This window comes from Rhamphochromis sp. 'chilingali', assembly GCF_963969265.1.
Source record: "Rhamphochromis sp. 'chilingali' genome assembly, chromosome: 15".
NCBI classification, from domain to species: Eukaryota; Metazoa; Chordata; class Actinopteri; order Cichliformes; family Cichlidae; genus Rhamphochromis; species Rhamphochromis sp. 'chilingali'.
Genome location: NC_137942.1, coordinates 30,741,589 through 30,761,686, shown reverse-complemented (window position 1 = coordinate 30,761,686; position 20,098 = coordinate 30,741,589). Strand labels below are relative to the sequence as shown.

The following is a 20,098-nucleotide window of genomic DNA, read 5'->3' as shown; positions in this document are numbered from 1 at the left end:
TATTCATATTATTTACATCACTTAATTGCCTAAATGCAGTATGAGTGCATTCAGAAGAAAATTTGTGTTTGGGGACACAAAAATGAGGAGGAAATTTTATATCCAGAAACATGAATAAACAGAGTAAAAGTTGTGACTATTTAACAAGCTTTAAATAAGTAAGACTGTTCATGGAATTTTGTGACACCTTAATAGACTGCAGCCATTGTTAATGCTAGTATTTACTTCTGTGTTTTGCTAAAAATTACTATGTAATATCTGAGTGCTACACATTTCTTGGTACGTGGTGTTGTGAGTTGTTGTGATCTCAAGTGTTAGGGTACACTCAACACTCGATGGTTTTCTCTGAGTCACAAACTCACCGACAGCGTTGAATGTTCTCCAAGACTTGAAAAACACAGGCTGACAGCAAGCTAACAAACAGCCTGTCCCGAAGTGCTGCAAGGGGTGGACAGCCATGACAGGATGAACCAACGAAGACGCTAAATAGGAAGTGACAAGAGCTCTGCAGGTGCACCCACACATTTTGATTAATGATGCAGCATATAGCAAAGGTACCTAAACCTGCTTTAATATCTCAAACAGCTACAGAACAAATTTAGACTGTGCAATGACATTACGCTGGAGATATTTGGAATTGGGCAATAAATGGAAATGCTGAACAAATATCTAGGTAATAGATTCTACATTTTGAGGCATTAAACTAAATATAAAATATTAGAAGTCTGTCATTTGTGTTAGTATATCTAGTCGCAATAAAAACATCATGGTGCAAAACAGTAGCGATCTGAAAGTTTCAAGTTTCAGGAAGCATTTTCAGTATAACAACAAGTGGGAATCTAATTACTGCAAACACTGCCCTAAAGATCAGTGAAAACTCAACCCTCTGACTTAATTACCAAGTTGAGTCAAAGCATTTGAATTAGTTGTCTAACAGAAGCAGCCATGTTGTAGGTTTCATGCTGTCTTCCACCATTGTATTTTTTCCTGTTATTGCTAGATCACTGGTTACAAATCGAAATGACTTACCTGCACCAGATTGTTTGTGACATTGTGCCAGCTGACTGTGACACTGGACTCTTCTTACAGCTGCAGCTGAAAGACAAGGCCAAAGATGTGGGATAATTGGTGTATACAGGTAGAAATCAATCAATTATATACACAAAAAAAAGCTAGGGGGGAAATGTAGAGCGCCGTTTCTATGAAATATTTGAATACGCTTCAAAGATAAGATTATATATAAACAAAACACCCAGCACGCCCCTGCGGGCGGTTTATCCTTCAAGCTCGGGTCCTCTACCAGAGGCCTGGGAGCTTGAGGGTCCTGCGCAGTATCTTAGCTGTTCCCAGGACTGCGCTCTTCTGGACAGAGATCTCCGATGTTATTCCCGGGATCTGCTGGAGCCACTCGCCTAGCTTGGGAGTCACCGCACCTAGTGCTCCGATTACCACGGGGACCACCATTACCTTGGTATTTCTCGAGCTTTTCGTGTTCCTTCTTCCTGATGTTGCTGTCATTCGGAACCGCTACATCGATCACTACGGCCGTCTTCTCATGTTTGTCTACCACCACTATGTCCGGTTGGTTAGCCACCACCATTTTGTCCGTCTGTATCTGGAAGTCCCACAGGATCTTAGCTCGGTCATTCTCCATCATCCTTGGGGGCATCTCCCATTTTGACCTCGGGACTTCCAGGTTATACTCGGCACAGATGTTCCTGTACACTATGCCGGCCACTTGGTTATGGCGTTCCATGTATGCCTTGCCTGCTAGCATCTTGCACCCTGCTGTTATGTGCTGGATTGTCTCTGGGGCATCTTTACACAGCCTGCACCTGGGGTCTTGCCTGGTGTGATAGACCCCAGCCTCTATGGATCTTGTCCTCAGAGCTTGTTCTTGTGCTGCCATGATTAGTGCCTCTGTGCTGTCTTTCAGTCCAGCTTTGTCCAGCCACTGATAGGATTTCTGGATATCAGCCACCTCCTCTATCTGCCGGTGGTACATACCATGCAGGGGCCTGTCCTTCCATGATGGTTCCTCGCTTTGCTCCTCTTTCTTGGGTTTCTGCTGCCTGAGGTATTCACTGAGCACGCTGTCAGTTGGGGCCATCTTCCCAATGTATTCTTGGATGTTCGTTTTCTCACCCTGGACTGTGGTGCTGACACTCACCAGCCCCCGGCCTTCTTCCTTCCGCTTAGCGTACAGCCTCAGGGTTCTGGACTTGGGGTGAAATCCTCCATGCATGGTCAGGAGCTTTCTTGTCCTGATGTCGGTGGCTCCTGGCTGGGTGCATACATACATACATACATATATATATATATATATATATATATATATATATATATATATATATATATATATATATATATATATATATATATATATATATATATATATATATATATATATATATATATAAAACACCCAGCACGCCCCTGCGGGCGGTTTATCCTTCAAGCTCGGGTCCTCTACCAGAGGCCTGGGAGCTTGAGGGTCCTGCGCAGTATCTTAGCTGTTCCCAGGACTGCGCTCTTCTGGACAGAGATCTCCGATGTTGTTCCCGGGATCTGCTGGAGCCACTCGCCTAGCTTGGGAGTCACCGCACCTAGTGCTCCAATTACCACGGGGACCACCGTTACATTCACCCTCCACATCCTCTCAAGCTCTTCTCTGAGCCCTTGGTATTTCTCCAGCTTCTCGTGTTCCTTCTTCCTGATATTGCTGTCATTCGGAACCGCTACATCGATCACTACGGCCGTCTTCTTCTGTTTGTCTACCACCACTATGTCCGGTAGGTTAGCCACCACCATTTTGTCCGTCTGTATCTGGAAGTCCCACAGGATCTTAGCTCGGTCATTCTCCACCACCCTTGGGGGCATCTCCCATTTTGACCTCGGTACTTCCAGGTTATACTCGGCACAGATGTTCCTGTACACTATGCCGGCCACTTGGTTATGGCGTTCCATGTATGCCTTGCCTGCTAGCATCTTGCACCCTGCTGTTATGTGCTGGATTGTCCTTTATATATATATGTATATATATATATATATATATATATATATATATATATATATATATATATATATATATATATATATATATATATATATATATAAAAATAAATAATTTACTGTCTATGCAAATCTAGAAGAAATGACCTCCACCAACTCCTTTTGCATGTCTTTTTCACTGTAATGTACTCAAAGTACTTTTTACACTCTAAGCCACCTTCACCTATTCAGACAGGGCTTTATATTTAGTTTTTTTAATCTATCTTTTAAGTGCTCTTTTTTGTCTCTCACAAACACACACACAGCAACAGATGGCAATTTAGGTTTTCAGTATCTTTCCCCATGACACTTTAATATGAGCATTCAATGAGCCAACCTTCTGATTAACCACTCTGGCCATTTCAGATCCTTGAAAATACTAAATTGAGTTGTTATGGGAACTGACCTGACATTCTGTGCCAAAATTTTCTGCCCTACATTATGATAGAAATTATTTTCACAGGGTGCTTTGAAGCCATCTTGAGCCAAGAAATCAAGTGGTGCCATTTGTGTAAACATGACATGCAAAATGACATTGACATGACACAGACATGAGAAGTGACCCAGGTGTGATGTCTCATTTCTGAAGTGTGACTGGTTTATATTCATCTGTTATTCAATCTGTTCGCCTCCCAGTGATGATGTGAATTTTAATTGAAAGAAAAACATACGGAAACAAAATGCTTTCCTGGGTTTGTCAAAGATATGAATAGTACTTTACATATTCCAACATGAGCGTCGTTTGCATGACCAGTAGGATAAGCACAGGCTACACTGGCCCACATAGTGAAAGAGCATGTTAAGACGCAGCTGAAGACTAGCTTAAGCATACAATGGCTGGATAAGCAGCATAACGAACCTTCCCACAATACTGTGATGTAACATGGATATACTGGATATAACATGTTACAACAGAGTACTTGCACTTTTTTTACATAGTTTGAGAAAAGTGACATATTAGTTATACAATTTAGCAAATTTGATATTTATTTACTTTTTAAAAACTAAGAAATCTGTTGTTGTTAAATGTGTTTGAACACATGTTATTTTTGTTGTGACAAGCACAAAAGAGAATAAGAAGTATTGGCAAAGGACATGTTTTGGTGTCCTTAGCATCTGAATGCATTTGAAAAATGGCAGAGAGGGCAATCATTACATTAATGAAGTATTCACATTATTTTGCTAAGGAGCTTTGCTTCATTTTTTGAAGAAGCACCTGCAACCTAAATGCTGTACAGTAATGGTGGTGGGAATCTATATCACTCAAAAGGCATCATAAATCCACAGAACACAGATAAAAGAAATGCTCTAATGTGGCCTGTATGACTGCGTGTGTGGTCATGCTATAAGACCTTAAGGCTGTTATGCTACAAGTTCATAGCATAAATGCAGCGGAGCTGGTTGTGTGTTGATGGAGGACTAGAGGTGGGAGAAGGGAGCTGGGTGGGGGAATTCAAGGGTGAGTGAAGAGAATAAGAAGGTGGTGGTGGATGGGGGTGTTGGCTGTCTGGGTGAGAGGAGTGTTGATCGATTCCAGGCATGGTATTTTCCAGACAGACTGAATGGTAAAGGTCAAAGGTCAGCCGCTTTTGTTTCCTTATGAAAGAGAGGCTGTGTGTGTATTTTCGAACTCATGTGCACCAGCAAATGTCATGCATGTTTGCTCCATATCGAGTTAAAAGAGCCGTTTTTTGTTGTTTTGGGGGGATTTTTTTTTTTGTTTGTTTCAGGTTTTTGGTTTTAGATCTCCAATCAAGCTAAAGCCACAAAACAAGTGCAAGGATCCTTCTGTGAGTATGTGTAGCTGTATGAGCACATGTCTGCACGTGAGCATGTTTGACTGAGCTCTTTCCTCACATTTTTTAAAGGGAGCAACATTTAAACCTGAATATGCAAAAATAAAAATCAATCCTTATATACACAATTTGCAGACCAAACTTTCTGTGTCACCAACACTTACTGGTGATTATATGACCTGAAGCTACATAATTAGACCTCTTTAACATTTGCTCCATTTTTGTCCGATTTTTCTCCCATCAGAGGAAACGCTGCAAGCATAAGAACTGAAAATCTGTTTCAAAAGCATTTTCCTCCTCATATAAAAATCTGAGCATGTTTCAGTGCTGATCAGAACTGCTGAACAGCAGTGCGCGCAGCTAGGTGGTTGAGTGTCTTGCTCAAGGGCACATGGGGAAAAGCTAAAAATAGTTTGTAGATGCTCCTGCTGTGATCAAATCTGACACCTTTGCCGTACTCTGCAGTGTGCTGTGAATGTGTGTTTGACAATTTTTCAGTTTGGGTTGAGTGGCCAGAGAATATACATCACAAATAAGCCTGAGAGCACGCGCACACATGCACACACGCACACACACACACACACATATATATTCATTACCATGGAAATCTTAATAGCAGCCATACAAATAGTGGTGTTTTAATATTGGCCCAAGTAACAGATAACACATACAGAACAAGGATGCACAGAGTAACCTGCCACACATGCACAAAAATACACATACAGCAGAGATTGCATAGTCACTTCCTGCATATTTCTGTGTGTGCATGCATGGCTGCATGTGAGCACATGTGTGTCTGAATGAGAGAACAGATTGTGGCAAAGTAAAGGAACGGGGTGGGGGTAAAGAGAGACTTGGTGGTGGGAGGGGAAACGAGCAACAGAGTGAGTGGTGGGCCTTGTCTCTCCCTCCATACTTTCCTCCTTTAAAGCCACTGTCCCACTCGCTCCCCCTCCCCCACCTGGGACTTGAACCCATGACCCACCCAGTGAATGAGTTCAAGGGAGGCATTGCCATTACTGAGGAAGCCACTGCTGAGCCTGCGCGAGGTTCAGTGAAAGTTTGTTTCTGTGCTAGGTTAAATTAGCCCGTGTGTGCATGTGTTTGTGTACAAGCATGTTTATTTGTTTTTATAATGGACGTTGTGAATAAGAGTCTAAGCAATGTTTGTGCATATGGGTATCTTTGTTTGTGTGTTTGTGCGTGTGCGTGTGTGTAAGAGTGAGTCTTTCACAGTTGAACCATCTGTGTTTTTGTGAGTGTGTTCACAGAGTTCTGAAACAGAGGCTGACTTTCGATTTCGGGCGATCGTGGCTCAAGAGTTGGGTGGTCGCCTTGTAATTGGAAGGTTGCCGGTTTGAACCCCAGCTCTGACAGTCTCGGTCGTTGTGTCCTTGGGCAAGACACTTCACCCGTTGCCTACTGGTGGTGGTCAGAGGGCCCGGTGGCGCCAGTGTCCGTCAGCCTCGCTTCTGTCAGTGCGCCCCAGGGTGGCTGTGGCTACAATGTAGCTGCCATCACCAGTGTGTGAATGTGTGTGTGAATGGGTGGATGACTGGATGTGTAAAGCGCTTTGGGGTCCTTAGGGACTAGTAAAGCGCTGTACAAATACAGGCCATTTACCATTTAAGGTCAACATTAGAAATGCAAACTGCACAGATATTTGTGTTTATGTGCGTTTTGGAACGCGTGTCTTTATGTTAATGTTGAAGATGATTTGTTTTCCAATGGTACCTTTAAGCAGCAGACTTATACTTTTAATAAAATTATTAATGCACGTAGATATGTGTGTGTGCGTGCGTGCGTGCATGTGTGTGTGTGTGTGTGTGTGTGTAATGGGAATGGTGATGGCCCTTCCCCCCAGTTTGCTGCTGGGTGTGTGACTGAGACGGCATCTCCCTACCTGGCCCAGACTAAATCAATACTTTAATCTAATTGTCATTCACTTCCACTGGGGTAGCCAAGTGCATGCACGCATACATACAGCACACAAAAAATATTCAACACATCTCCATGCACAAACCTAACAACCATGGATACTTGTAAAAACATGCACATCCTTCACACACACACACACACACACACACGCGAAATTATGAATGAAAAGCCCCACTGTGTGAACGCACTCGCTGCTGTGTTAGCGTGCAGCCTCGCTGTCCTGTACTACATCCACTTCCATGCCCTCTCTGCACTCTTTCCCTGCCTCTTTGGGCGTTCCTCCTTGCTGTTGCATCATGCATGCACACATCAGTGTCGGCAAACATCCGCTGACACACTGTCACATCGCATTCATGTCCGCCGGCGAGCGGCCTCTCCCACAGAGCAACAATGGAAAGTAGATGTCAGGGCTGCTGTGGGATCAGAGCTCAGCCGCAGGCACAACAATCAGCCGGGAAAAAACATACACATATTTAAAATTTAAAGGTCCAAACTGACTTACCTCCTTCATCATCGCCAGCAGAAGCATTCCCCTTCTTTTTCTGCATTCCTCTGTCTCTACACCTCCTTCTTTCCCCCTCCCACAGAACCACCACTCTGTCTCTCTCTCCCTCTTTCTTTCATCCTCCCGTCCGTCTTCTTTCTCTTACCACCTTCTCAACAAATCCCTGCTCTTTCCTTACTTCCTCTCTCCTCCCTTTTCCTGTTCCTCTTCCTCTTTGCCTGTCGCTTAAAACACTCTTTCTCTTGCTTTTCTTCCTCTCCGGTGGGCTCTCCGGTGTCTTCTTCCTACTGCTTTAAACTGCAGACTGTCTGGCGAGAGAGAGAGGGAGAGCGAGAGAGAGAGAGAGACTATGGAGCAATGGGAAATGCAAACTGGGACACACACACACACACACACAGCCTCTGTCAGTTTGAATGAATATTGTGCACACTCGGCTTGTCTCTCCTCCCCCTCTCTTTCTGTCTCCCTCCTTCCCTCTCTACCAGACACCCCTCCTCCACTTCTCTCTGGCTTTGCCCTTCTTCTCTCTCTCCTCCTTCCTCCCTCGTTGCTGCTGCTTTCAAACATGTTCACACTCCAAGACTGACTGACATTATAGAGCTGCACTTACTGACCCCCCACCCCAACGCACACACACGGACACACACACTTCTTAGTCTCATGGACCCAGACGGTTAACCCTTTTGATGCAGCTGCAGATCCCGTCTGTTTGGATTTATTTTCATCTTCACAATGTGAGCTGTTTTCCAACCACTCATAATCATACTTTCATGAATGCGTTGCCATTTTTTATTTTATTGTATAGTGACTAAAATAATCAAGAGTTCATAACAGTAAAACTTTATCTGCATCTACAAAAAGAACTTCCTGTGAAATATAAAAACTCATGTCATTGTGATGTTTGAACAGTCGATTCTTGGACTTAGTGAAAGTGAAATGTGTGGTGAAAGTAAGAAAAATGGACATGTGCAAGAATCTGAGTGACTTCAACATCGACCAAATGGCAGTGCCTAGACGACTGAAAAATACACAAGACTGCTCAAGATTATTTGATCTTGTGGGTGTTTGCCATTATGTCTATATGAGTAATTAATATAGCTATCTATAATGAGCAGTGAGCCTTTTATCCAGTGTAAACAGGTTGATGTAGCACCACATGAATGAACCAGTTCTCAACCTGTTGCAACTTTTGTTTAGTAGGCCTTTATGCAATGGACACGAAAGAATTTGCTTGACTATTTTCGTTGTGTCCTTGGGCAAGACACTTCACCTGTTGCCTACTGGTGGTGGTCAGAGGGCCCGGTGGCGCCAGTGTCCGGCAGCCTCGCCTCTGTCAGTGCGCCCCAGGGTGGCTGTGGCTACAATATAGCTTGCCATCACCAGTGTGTGAATGTGTGTGTGAATGGGTGGATGACTGGATATGTAAAGCGCTTTGGGGTCCTTAGGGACTAGTAAAAGCGCTATATAAATACAGGCCATTTACCATTTACCACATTTTCAGCATTAAAAGTATTTTTGCCTCCCTTATTGTCAATGCAGCTGTTCACACCGACAGTGTAATTACACAACACAAAACTACAGCATTTACTTTTTCACATCATGCTTGATTTTTCAAAGTTTTTGCATGCAAATAAACTGATCTGGCTAATCAGGCCACTACATTTGGCAGCCAGTGCACTCGTAGCTCAAAATCACACCGGTGCTGAATATACACATATCTGTAAATGGTAAAGTAACACTGTTTTACCTCAGATATACAGCTAGATGCTCTCTGAAATTATTTCTCTGTTTCCTTGGATGTGGTACCAAGTCTGCCAAAAAGAGCTCAAACTGCCCCAATGAGATCATGAAATATATACTAAAGCAAACATGATACAGCCCCAACTCTTGGATCCAACCATAAATTTCTCCCTGCTGTTGCCTTCTTGTGAGAATTGAACCCCAAATCTCAGTTTCTTCTTCTTGTTTACAAAGTCCAGATCATCATCGCTTGAGCTCAACTTCATTTTTCAGTGCATTTTTTAAGGATGAAACTTTCAACTATCTTTTTTTTTCAGGAAGAACTCAGTGTGTATATAGGTTACATAACAACATTATAATACATATTCAAAAAATTTGAATTTCATGTGATTTTTTCACAACACACAGTAAAGGTCTTTGGAGTGGCCCACCAGCTTGCAGTGGATCTCAGAGAAGCAAACTGCAGTCCAAGGTGGTAGGATTTGTGTCAGGTAGGTCAAAGCAGGACCCAAATGCAGGACTGCCTAAGAAAAACAAATGGTGCTAATAATCCTCAATGCGTGCTCTCTTCATGTGCTTGTGCCCTGCTCCTGTGCTGTGACTTCTCCCTGTGATCCGTGGGGAGTATTTCCGCTCCCTTCGTTGTCTATGTACAACCGTGTCCAGCTCCCTCCACTCGTTTCCCCCGACTCTCCTGGAAACAGACGCTGCAGTAAGTACAGTCCCTACGACCTGCCAACACAAAACTCTTTCACTTCACTAGCTGGGGGACTGACTGCATTTCTCACAAAGAAAGTTGTGGTGCGGCTGCTGTGGAAGTCGACGTACCGGAGCTGCATCGGCTCATTGCGCCACCCTGCATAAATGGTACTGGGTCCTGAGTGTGGTGTTGTTGATGTGCAGCTTGGAACCAGTCCTGGCCGACACTGCCGCCACCCCCACCGGCGTTCCCCGGGAGCATGGGAGTGGAGGTCCGGACCGTTCAAGCGCCCATGCCAGCCCCCAGGGTGCAACCAGCCAAAGTACAGCCTGCCTCCGCGAGACGGAGGTCCCCGTGCAGGGGAGCCTGCTCGACCTGAACCATACCCCTCCAAATCCACCAAATACTGAAAGCCACTACCGTGTAACATCCGTGTAACGGATTAAGCAAGGGTGCCGTCAATAACCCGGGTGGGTGGTGGGGGCCTGAAAGGCGGACACTGGACTGGACAGGCTTCAGCTGGGAGACATGAAAGACATTATGAATCTTCATATTTTGAGGTAAGTTCAATCGAGCAGTCACAGAATTAATCATAGTCACAATGTCTTGATGCATGCTCAATAATCCAGGTAAGTAAAAGTTGATTCTGTTCATAGTTCAATGTTAAACATGCCAATAAAGTGAGGAGAAAGCTTTTTGGACTCAGTATCTAATGGACGTTTGCTGTAGACAACCATACTTTCTGCCCTGGACTGCAGGAGAGGCGATCCTGTGAACAATTTCCACAGGCGCCAGCAGCAACGGAGGTGATGCTGAACCGAGGGAACCTCGTGTTCCCCTTCAGTGATGGACAGGAGCGTTGATTAATACCCCAATGAATCCTGAGACAGCGACAGACCAGTGGCAGAGTTGGTCATTGAATTATGAGCATGTTCCACTCATGATAGGTGAGTGGAAGTGGGACTGCTTTGATGAAGCCACACAGTGGAGAGTGGACTCCAACTTCTGGTTGGCCCTCTCCACCTGCCTGTTGGTGTAAGGATAAAACCCTGAGGATAGACTCACTTGGGCCCCCAGCACGGTGCAAAACTCCTTCCAAACCTGCGACGTGAACTGCGGACCCCGATCGGACACAGTGTCTTGAGGGATGCTGTGTAGGCGGAACACATGATCAGTCAGTAGCTTCGCCATCTCTAATGCAGTGTGCAATTTGGGCAGAGCAATAAAATGTGCAGCTTTAGAAAAACCATCCACCATGGTGAGTATGACGGTGGCTGTCCAGTTATGAAGTTCAGTGCGATGTGTGACCAGGGCCTTCTGGTTATAGGTAGGGGCCTGAGAAACACACAAGGAGGGGAGTTGGACGCTTTATTCCACGCACAGGTAGGGTAAGCAGAGACAAAATCCTAGACATCTTGGCCCAAAGACGGCCACCCAAACAAGCGTTGCATGAATGATATAGCGTGCTTCAACTTAGGAGAATGGGCCCACTGGATAAGCTTGCCATGAACCACAGGGGGCACGTATATCTGGTTTGTAGGACCCATCCCACGGTCAGGTTTCTCCTGCTGAGCGCTTCTAATTAGAGCCTTGATCTCCCATGTGAGTAACCCAGGCTGCAGGCAGGATGGCATCGTCCTTCTCTGACTGAGAGAATTGCCAGGAGAGTGCCTCCGGCTTCACATTATGGGAGCTGGGTCTGTATGTGATGGTCAAATTGAACTAAGTAAAGAACCGAGCCCACCTGACCTAACAGGAGTTGAGGGGCTTAATGGCTTGCAGCTACTCGAGGTTCTTGTGGTCTGTCCAGATGACCAATAGCTGTTCCTTCCAGTCAGTGCCTCCATTTCTCCAGTGCGAGCTTTATGGCCAACAATTGTTGATCCCCTATGTCGTAATTCCGCTCTGCCAGCGAGAGACGCAGAGAAACAACAAAAAAAAAAAAAAAAACACACACACACACACACACACACGAGTGAAGCTTACGCCCGGAACTCTGTGACAACACAACTCCAAAATCTGATGCATCCACTTCCACTATGAATGGTTGAGAGAAGTCTGGCTGAACCAAAATGGGAGCGGAGGCGAACTTCTGCTTGAGTTGGATGAATGCTTGCTGGACCGCTGGGGAACACTGGAATGAGACCTTCAGAGAAGTTAAGCATGTGAAAGGCAGAGCAATGCGACTGGAATCTCAAATGAAATGTCTGTAAAGATTTGCAAAGCCCAGGAACCTTTGCAGCTGCGTACGGGTCTGGGGCTCTGGCCATTGAACCACCTCTTTTATCTTAGCTGGATCTGCCTGAAGCTGGCCTTGCTCCACAATAAACCCCAAAAAGGAGAGCAACTGAACATGGAACTCACTTCTCTTCTTTGACGAACAGTCGATTTTTCAACTGCTGCAGGACCTGGCGGATGTGCTTCTCATGTTCAACCAAGACTTCAGAATCAGAATATTATCAAGGTACGCAAAACCACAGAGGTTAATGAAATCTTTCAAAACGTCATTAACCAAGGCCTGAAAAACTGTGGGAGCATGGGTGAGGCTGAAAGGCATGACCAAGTAGAATCCAGCTCACCATTAACTTTTTATAATTATTTGAACATTAGGTACTCAAAATGTTATTGAGCCATCTTTCACTCATCTCCCTGATACTGACTGAAAGTCAATGGTAGGCATTCCTGAGCTTAGTGGCCCCTTGAAGCAGTTCAAAATTGGAAGACAGCAATGGCAGGGGACACTTATTTTTAAGTATCTTTGTGGTCTTGTTCAACCCCCCGAAAGGCAATGCACAGACGGAGGGTCTTGTCCTTCTTCTCCACAAAGAAAATCCCCACCCCAAGTGGGGATTTGGATGGATGGATTATTCCGCTAAGGAGTCATTAATGTAACATTCCTAGGCCTCTTTCCAGCTTGGAGAGACTGTACAGGCAATTGGTGGGAAGTGGAGCACCAGAGAGCTGATCTGTTCCAGTCGCAAGGATGATGTGGAGGAAGGGAGAGCACCAAGTCCTTGTTGAAGACCTTAGCGAGGTCATGATAGAGCGCTGGAACAGAGTACAAATCAAGTAACTTGACCGTTTTGGATAGAGACACTATGGCAGAGTGCAAACAGTTCTTATGACACTAAAGGCTCCAACCAACAATTTTGGACCAAGCTGGGGGGGGTTGTGTTTAACCAAGGGCAACCGAGAATAACAGGAGTTTCAGGAGCATCAGAAAGAAAGCTAATCTTCTCTACATGGTTTTCTGATAGGGAGAGCTGAATGGCCTGAGTGCAATGGGTAATTTAAGCAAGCCTGGTACAGTTTAAGGCAGAAACCTGTAGGAGTTCGGTGAGTGGTGTCAACGGGAGGTTTAATTCCTTAGCGAGTGTCTGATCAATGAAATTTTACTCTGTGCCTGAGTCAATTAGAGCATGACTGAGCACTCATACTCTTAGTGTATGAGTTTTGCTAAACACTGAAGACCAAGTAGGGAGGCATCTTTGAATGTGTCTGCCAATTCAATTTTATTTATATAGCGCCAAATCACAACAACAGTCGCCTCAAGGCGCTTTATATTGTACAGTAGATCCAACAATAGATACAGAAAAACCCAAATATCATATGACCCCCTAATGAGCAAGCACTTTGGCGACAGTGGGAAGGAAAAACTCCCTTTTAACAGGAAGAAACCTCCAGCAGAACCAGGCTCAAGGAGGGGTGGGGCCATCTGCTGCAACCGGTTGGGGTAAAAGGAGGAAGACAGGATAAAGACATGCTGTGGAAGAGAGACAGAGATTAATAACAGGTATGATTCAATGCACTCACATAGTGAGTGAGAAAGGTGATTGAAAAGGAAAAACTCAATGCATCATGGGAATTCCACAGCAGCCTACATCTATTGCAGCATAACTAAGGGAGGATTCCGGGTCACCTGGTCCAGCCCTAACTATATGCTTTAGCAAAAAGGAAAGTTTTAAGCCTAATCTTAAAAGGGTGGGCCATTTATATGGATACACCGTAATAAAACGGGAATGGTTGGTGATATTAAAGTCCTGTTTGTGGCACATTAGTATATATGAGGGGGCAAACTCCTCAAGATGGGTGGTGGCCATTTAGAAGTCGGCCATCTTTGAAAAAAAAAAAACAAAAAACACAACAACACACACACAAACCAAAAGTTGTATCCATAGGAAGAGGGCCATGTGACACATCAAACTTATTGGTAATGTCACAAGAAAAACAATGGTGTGCTTGGTTTCAACGCAACTTTACTCTTTCATGAGTTATTTACAAGTTTCTTTGTTCACAGCCATTGACATGTCAAAGAGGTTAACACGTGACGAGTGGATAGAAAATGTGTTGATATCTGGTGAACGCAGTAACCGGGTCATTGCAGCAGATTTCAATGCAAGACATCCTACGAGACCACCCATCTCCCATGCTACAGTTAGCAAACTGCTTGCTAAGTTTTGTGAAACTGGTTTAGTGTTGGATTTGCCAAAATGTGGACGCAAGAAAACTGTCACTAATGAAGAAACATCAGTGGCTGTCCTAGCTTCATTCAGCAAGAACCCACAGCGTAGCACTCGCCGCATGTCACTGGAGGGTGGCATTAGTCGAACATCCCTTCGGTGGCTATTAGCTACTCACAAATGGCACCCTTACAAACAGCAGCCACTGCAGCATCTCAACAAGGATGACCCAGATCGGCACAGAATTTGCAGAATGGGCAAAACAAAAATTGGAAACAGGACCCTCAGTTAACGCAGAAGATTTTCAGTGATGAGGCAAACTTTTGTGACTGGTGAAGTTAACAAAACCACCGCTATTGGTCTGACACTAACCCACATTGGATGGATCCCTCCAAGACTGTTGGAACAACAAAAGTGATGGTTTTGGTGTGGTATATGGGGTACAACGATAGTGGGTCCATTCTTCAATGGAAACCTCAAGGCCACTGGATATTTGAAATTGCTACATGATGATGTGTTTCCCTCTTTATGCACTGAAGCTGGCACGTTCCCTGAGTTTTTCCAGCAAGATGGTGCACCACCACATTATGGGTGCCAGGTCCGAGCATTCCTAGATGAACAGTTTCCTGGAAAGTGGATTGGTCGTCGTGGGCCAGTTGAATGGCCCACAAGGTCTCCCAATCTGACCCCCTTAGACTTTTATCTTTGGGGTCATCTGAAGGCAATTGTCTATGGTGTGAAGATACGAGATGTGCAGCACCTGAAACTACAGATACCGGATGCCTGTGCTGGCATTTCTCCTGCGGTGTTGCTATCAGTGTGTGAAGAGTGGGACAAGAGGGTTGCATTGACAATCCAACACAATGGGCAGCACATTGAACACATTTTATAAGTGGTCAGAAACTTGTAAATAACTCATGAAAGAATAAAGTTACGTTGAAACCAAGCACACCATTGTTTTTCTTGTGACATTACCAATACGTTTGATGTGTCACATGGCCCTCTTCCTATTGAAAAAACAAAAGTTGTATCCAAGATGGCCGACTTCTAAATGGCCACCACCCATCTTGAGGAGTTTGCCCCCTCATATATACTAATGTGCCACAAACAGGACTTTAATATCACCAACCATTCCCATGTTATTACGGTGTATCCATATAAATGGCCCACCCTGTAAAGATAGTGTCTGTCTCCTGAATCCAAACTGGAAGCTGGTTCCACAGAAGAGGGGCCTGAAAACTGAAGGCTCTGCCTCCCATTCTACTTTTAAATACTCTAGGAACAACAAGTAAGCCTGCAGTGTGAGAGTGAAGTGCTCTAATAGGGTGATATGGTACTACAAGGTCATTAAGATAAGATGGGGCCTGATTATTTAAGACCTTGTATGTGAGAAGCAGGATTTTGAATTCAATTCTGGATTTAACAGGAAGCCAATGAAGGGAAGCCAATACAGGAGAAATCTGCTCTCTCTTTCTAGTCCCTGTCAGGACTCTTGCTGCAGCATTTTGGATTAACTGAAGGCTTTAGGACTTCCTGATAATAATGAATTACAGTAGTCCAGCCTGGAAGTAATAAACGCATGAACTAGTTTTTCAGCATCACTCTGAGACAGGATATTTCTAACGTTAGAGATGTTGCGCAAATGGAAGAACGCAGTCTTACATATTTGTTTAATATTTGCGTTGAAGGACATATCCTGGTCAAAAATGACTCCAAGGTTCCTCACAGCGTTACTGGAGGCCAAGGTAATGCCATCCAGAGTAAGAATCTGGTTAGATACCATATTTCTAAGCTTTTCAGGGCCGAGTACAATAACCTCAGTTTTATCTGAATTAAGAAGCAGAAAGTTAGCGGCCATCCAGGTCTTTATGTCTTTAAGACATTCCTACAGTTTAACTAATTGGTGTGTGTTATCTGGCTTCATGGACAGATAGAGTTGGGTGTCATCAGCATAGCAGTGAAAATGTATTCGATGTCTTCTAATGATACTGCCTAAGGGAAGCATGTATATTGTAAACAGAATTGGTCCTATAACTGAACCCTGTGGAACTCCATAATTAACCTTAGTGTGTGAAGAGGACTTTCCATTTACATGCACAAATTGGAGTCTACTAGATAGATATGATACAAACCACTGAAGCGCAGTACCTGTAATACCTACAACATGCTCTAACCGCGCTAATAGAATATTATGGTCAACAGTATTGAACGCAGCCAGCATCCCTACTTGTACTGACGTGCCTGCTCTTTCAGATGAGCAGAGCATGTGTCTGCATAATCTCCCCTAATGTCCCTTTTCCAAGGGAAAAAGAAAAAATTAAAAAACCCACACACACTGCCATCTCCTCCAGTCCAAGGGTGAAAGTTGGGCCCGGCCGAGCTGCATTGGTTGCTCCTCCTCCACAGCAGCCCCCCTCGTCTCTGGGCTCTGGTCCCCAGAAACGCACCCCGCATGGGGTCGTCGGAAACAGAAAGCTTGCTCACCATATTCCTGCATGTGGTCATCCTAACACACATGGAAATGAATGCATCCAATGATTTAGGCAATTCTCTGGGGGATAATTCCCATTTCAGATCCTCATTGAGGCTTTTGAGGAAAGTCCATTCTCTCCCAACCCCATGTCCTCTGCCAATATCCAAAAGTCAATTGAGAAATCAGCCATGCTTCTCTTACCTTGCCAAAGGTTGAACATTTTGTGTTCAGCTGCATCCGGGCTCAAGCCTTTGCCAAACAACAGAATTTGGCAAGAAAGTCATTATAGGATAAATCAGGGCGAGCCTTTAGTACTGCCTGAGCCCACTTCAGTGCGTGACGCGTCAACAGCTCCACCATAAAATACATTTTTGAGCTGTCTGAGGTATAGGCTTGGTTCGGCTGGCGAAACACAAGCGGACATTGAGTAAAAACTCCCACTGTTTTGTCCAACTCACCCAAGAACTTCTCTGGGATCGGTAGTGGATGTTCTCATGGCTAGGAGGGCAGCAGGTCTCTCAAGTAGGCCAAAGCAGGACCCAAATGCAAGACTGCCTGTGTAGAATACAGTCCATTTATTCACAGTGCAACAATAACAAATGGTGCTTCCGTGCCATGACTTCTACCTGTGATCCGTGAGTATTTCCGCTCCCTTTCAGTGTCTATGTAGAAGTGTGTCCAGCTCTCTCCACTCGTTTCACCCAACTCTACTGGAAACAACAGATGCTGCAGTGAGTAAACTTTATATGACCGGCCATCACGAAGCACTTTTACTTCAGTAGCGGGGGAACTGACTGCAAAGATCCAGCGTCAACTGAAGCTCAGCTACTCTGTTAAGTAGCTCCCTTGATGAGGCTGATCAGCAACAGGTGAGTGTGATTACTCCTCAGGTGTGGCTGGCTCCACGGCGGGAAAAAGTCTCCAAGCCTGGTGCCGCAGGAAAACATTGATACCACCACACACACACACCAACATGTAAAGGAGGAAACGAGGGACCGGGAGTGAACAACAACATAGACATGGCAGGTCGACCAGCGGACTGCAGACCATGCAATGAACTGACGACCATGAGCTTTAGAATAGAATAGAATAGAATAGAATTCAACTTTATTGTCATTGCACATGCACAGGTACAGGGCAACGAAATGCAGTTTGCATCCATCCAGAAGTGCTTTAGTGATATAGATATATTACAATATATATTAGCAATAATATAGATATGTGAGTATATTACAGAAATGGGTCTATTATGGTATGTTATAATGTACACGGTATGAAGTATGTTGTGAATATTCTATAACTATAAGTATGTACAGGCTGTAGTGAGTACAAGCTATGTACAGGATATGAACAGGATATAAATATGAAAAACTATACAGAATATGAAATAAATAACTTTACAGAATCTGGGATATACAGCTATACAGAAATGGGAACTATGCAAGTTGTAAACAGTTGTAGGATTAAAGATTATCGAATGTACAGAATGATTATTTACACAGAGCTATACAGTAGTGCAGTTAAGATAAGTGAGGGTGTAGATAGTTTCTACAGAGGCTATATAAAGTGCTAGTGGTTGTGAGTGGTGGTTCAGTCCATGTTATTATTGTGTTTGAGGGTACAGTTGTCCATTGTGGGTGTGTGTATGTTCAGTCCATGAGTTTAACGTGGGTCAGATGTCAGGAGGCAGAGTTCAGGAGTCTGACAGCTGTGGGGAAGAAGCTGTTCCGGTACCTGGTGTGTTCACACCGAACGCGATGGACGCGAATAGAGCGTCAGGTTTACATGTAAAGTCAATGGAAAGGCGCGATGACTGCGGGTCCGCGAAAATTCGGAAGCAGATTTGCGTCGCGAAAACGCCAAAACGCGTGAAACGCGCGTCAGTGTAGCGCGTCTGGCGCGTTTGACGCGCGAATAAAACCACGCGCGTGAGTTTTTGTGTTGCACTTTGTGCATACGCGCGTTTCGCGTCTACCGCTCGAGTTGGAAAAATCTGAACTCCAGCGTCAAATCGCGCCGCGACAACCAATCAGGAGCCTGGTGACGTGGCTGTTACCTAGGTCAAAGGGGCAGATCCAGCCAAAGCCTTTCATACTTCAATGGAGGGGAAGGCTAATCAATGCGGTAGCAAACAACTGGGAGCTGTACAACACCAGCTGCTTTCAGTACCGAGACAGGAATAAAAAGGACCGAGCTTGGAGGAAGATATGTGAAGAGATCGGGCAACCTGGTAAGTTCATTCATTTCTCTTTTGAAAGTTTTCACTGACCCGGGGAAGCCGCACAAAAGCTAGCAAGCCACCGCTATTTTCCCACTGACGTACAAATACCGTTCTGCTTTTATGCATGTTGTCATTTAGGAATATATTTTATTGTTTATTAATAAACAGCACACAGTGGTCCCGCTGTTCATCCGTCACTGCTTTGCTTTTTCGCTGATTTTTTATTGCACAGTACAGCATTGCATTCTGCAGCCTGATTGACAAATCTCCTGCGCTTGCCAAATTTATCACGTTTGGTTTTGATAACCATCGCGTCCAATAGAAAAAACAGCACAAAAACACCCATAACTATGAGCCTCATTCGGAAATAGACACCTGCACCGTGAGGGAAAAAGGCGCACGAAAGTGGCGGGCAGATGAAGACAAACCGCGGCATAATAATACTTTTACGTTTTGCAATCTACAAAGGTTTGCACTTTGAGAATCAATTGTGAGAACTGTGACCAGGGGCTAGTTATTCTGAGAACCCCTGCAATAAATGAGGGACCACTGTCTACTCTACGATTATTATATCCAACCTGTTAACATTTAATACTGTATTGATAGAACCAACTGATTCTGCAGCAGAGCATCCCCAGTCCCTGAGCTCCTGCTGCTGCACCCACAGATATGTACAGCAAGCACTGATACCTTTTTAGTCGGTGGGATTCCCTTGTGATCACCTTTACTAAATATCTACAACCAATCTGATTATATCCTGTTATTGTTTTTTTTTTTTTTTTCAATGTTGAAATTAAAATCTAGTAGCAGCCTTCTCATTTCTTTGTGTTTTGTGCTGTTTTACAGGCCCACAGAGGAGGACGGCTCCGAGGCAGATGAGGGACGGGTCCCAGGACGGTCCATCGGCGGTGGAGCTGGCCACCCTGGAGTCCCTGAAGAGGCCACACCAGTCTCCAATGGAGCATTTCCTCCTCAGCCTTGTTCCTGCTCTGGAGAGCAGCTGGTCCTTTTTATTCCTGTCTCTCTGTAAATTCTTATATTTTATATATTTATGTTTAATGTTTTTCTGTTTGAGACTTTTAATATTATTTCAAATAAATGTTTATAATGACTAATGTCTCAGTTCTACTACACAGCAAATGTTGGCACACAACTTGACACATGTAGAATTTATTTCATATTATACTAATGACAAAATATACTGATACAGTGGG

The 20,098-nt window shown here is 44.4% G+C and overlaps 1 long non-coding RNA gene across 1 annotated transcript; it reads left to right on the top strand.

Annotated features, from left to right (window-relative positions):
* Positions 1-18,490: 18,490 nt before the first annotated feature.
* Positions 18,491-19,995, top strand: LOC308412003. The gene is made up of 2 exons (XR_013974514.1): positions 18,491-18,893; positions 19,731-19,995. It is a non-coding gene; the product is annotated as an uncharacterized lncRNA (long non-coding RNA).
* Positions 19,996-20,098: the final 103 nt, after the last annotated feature.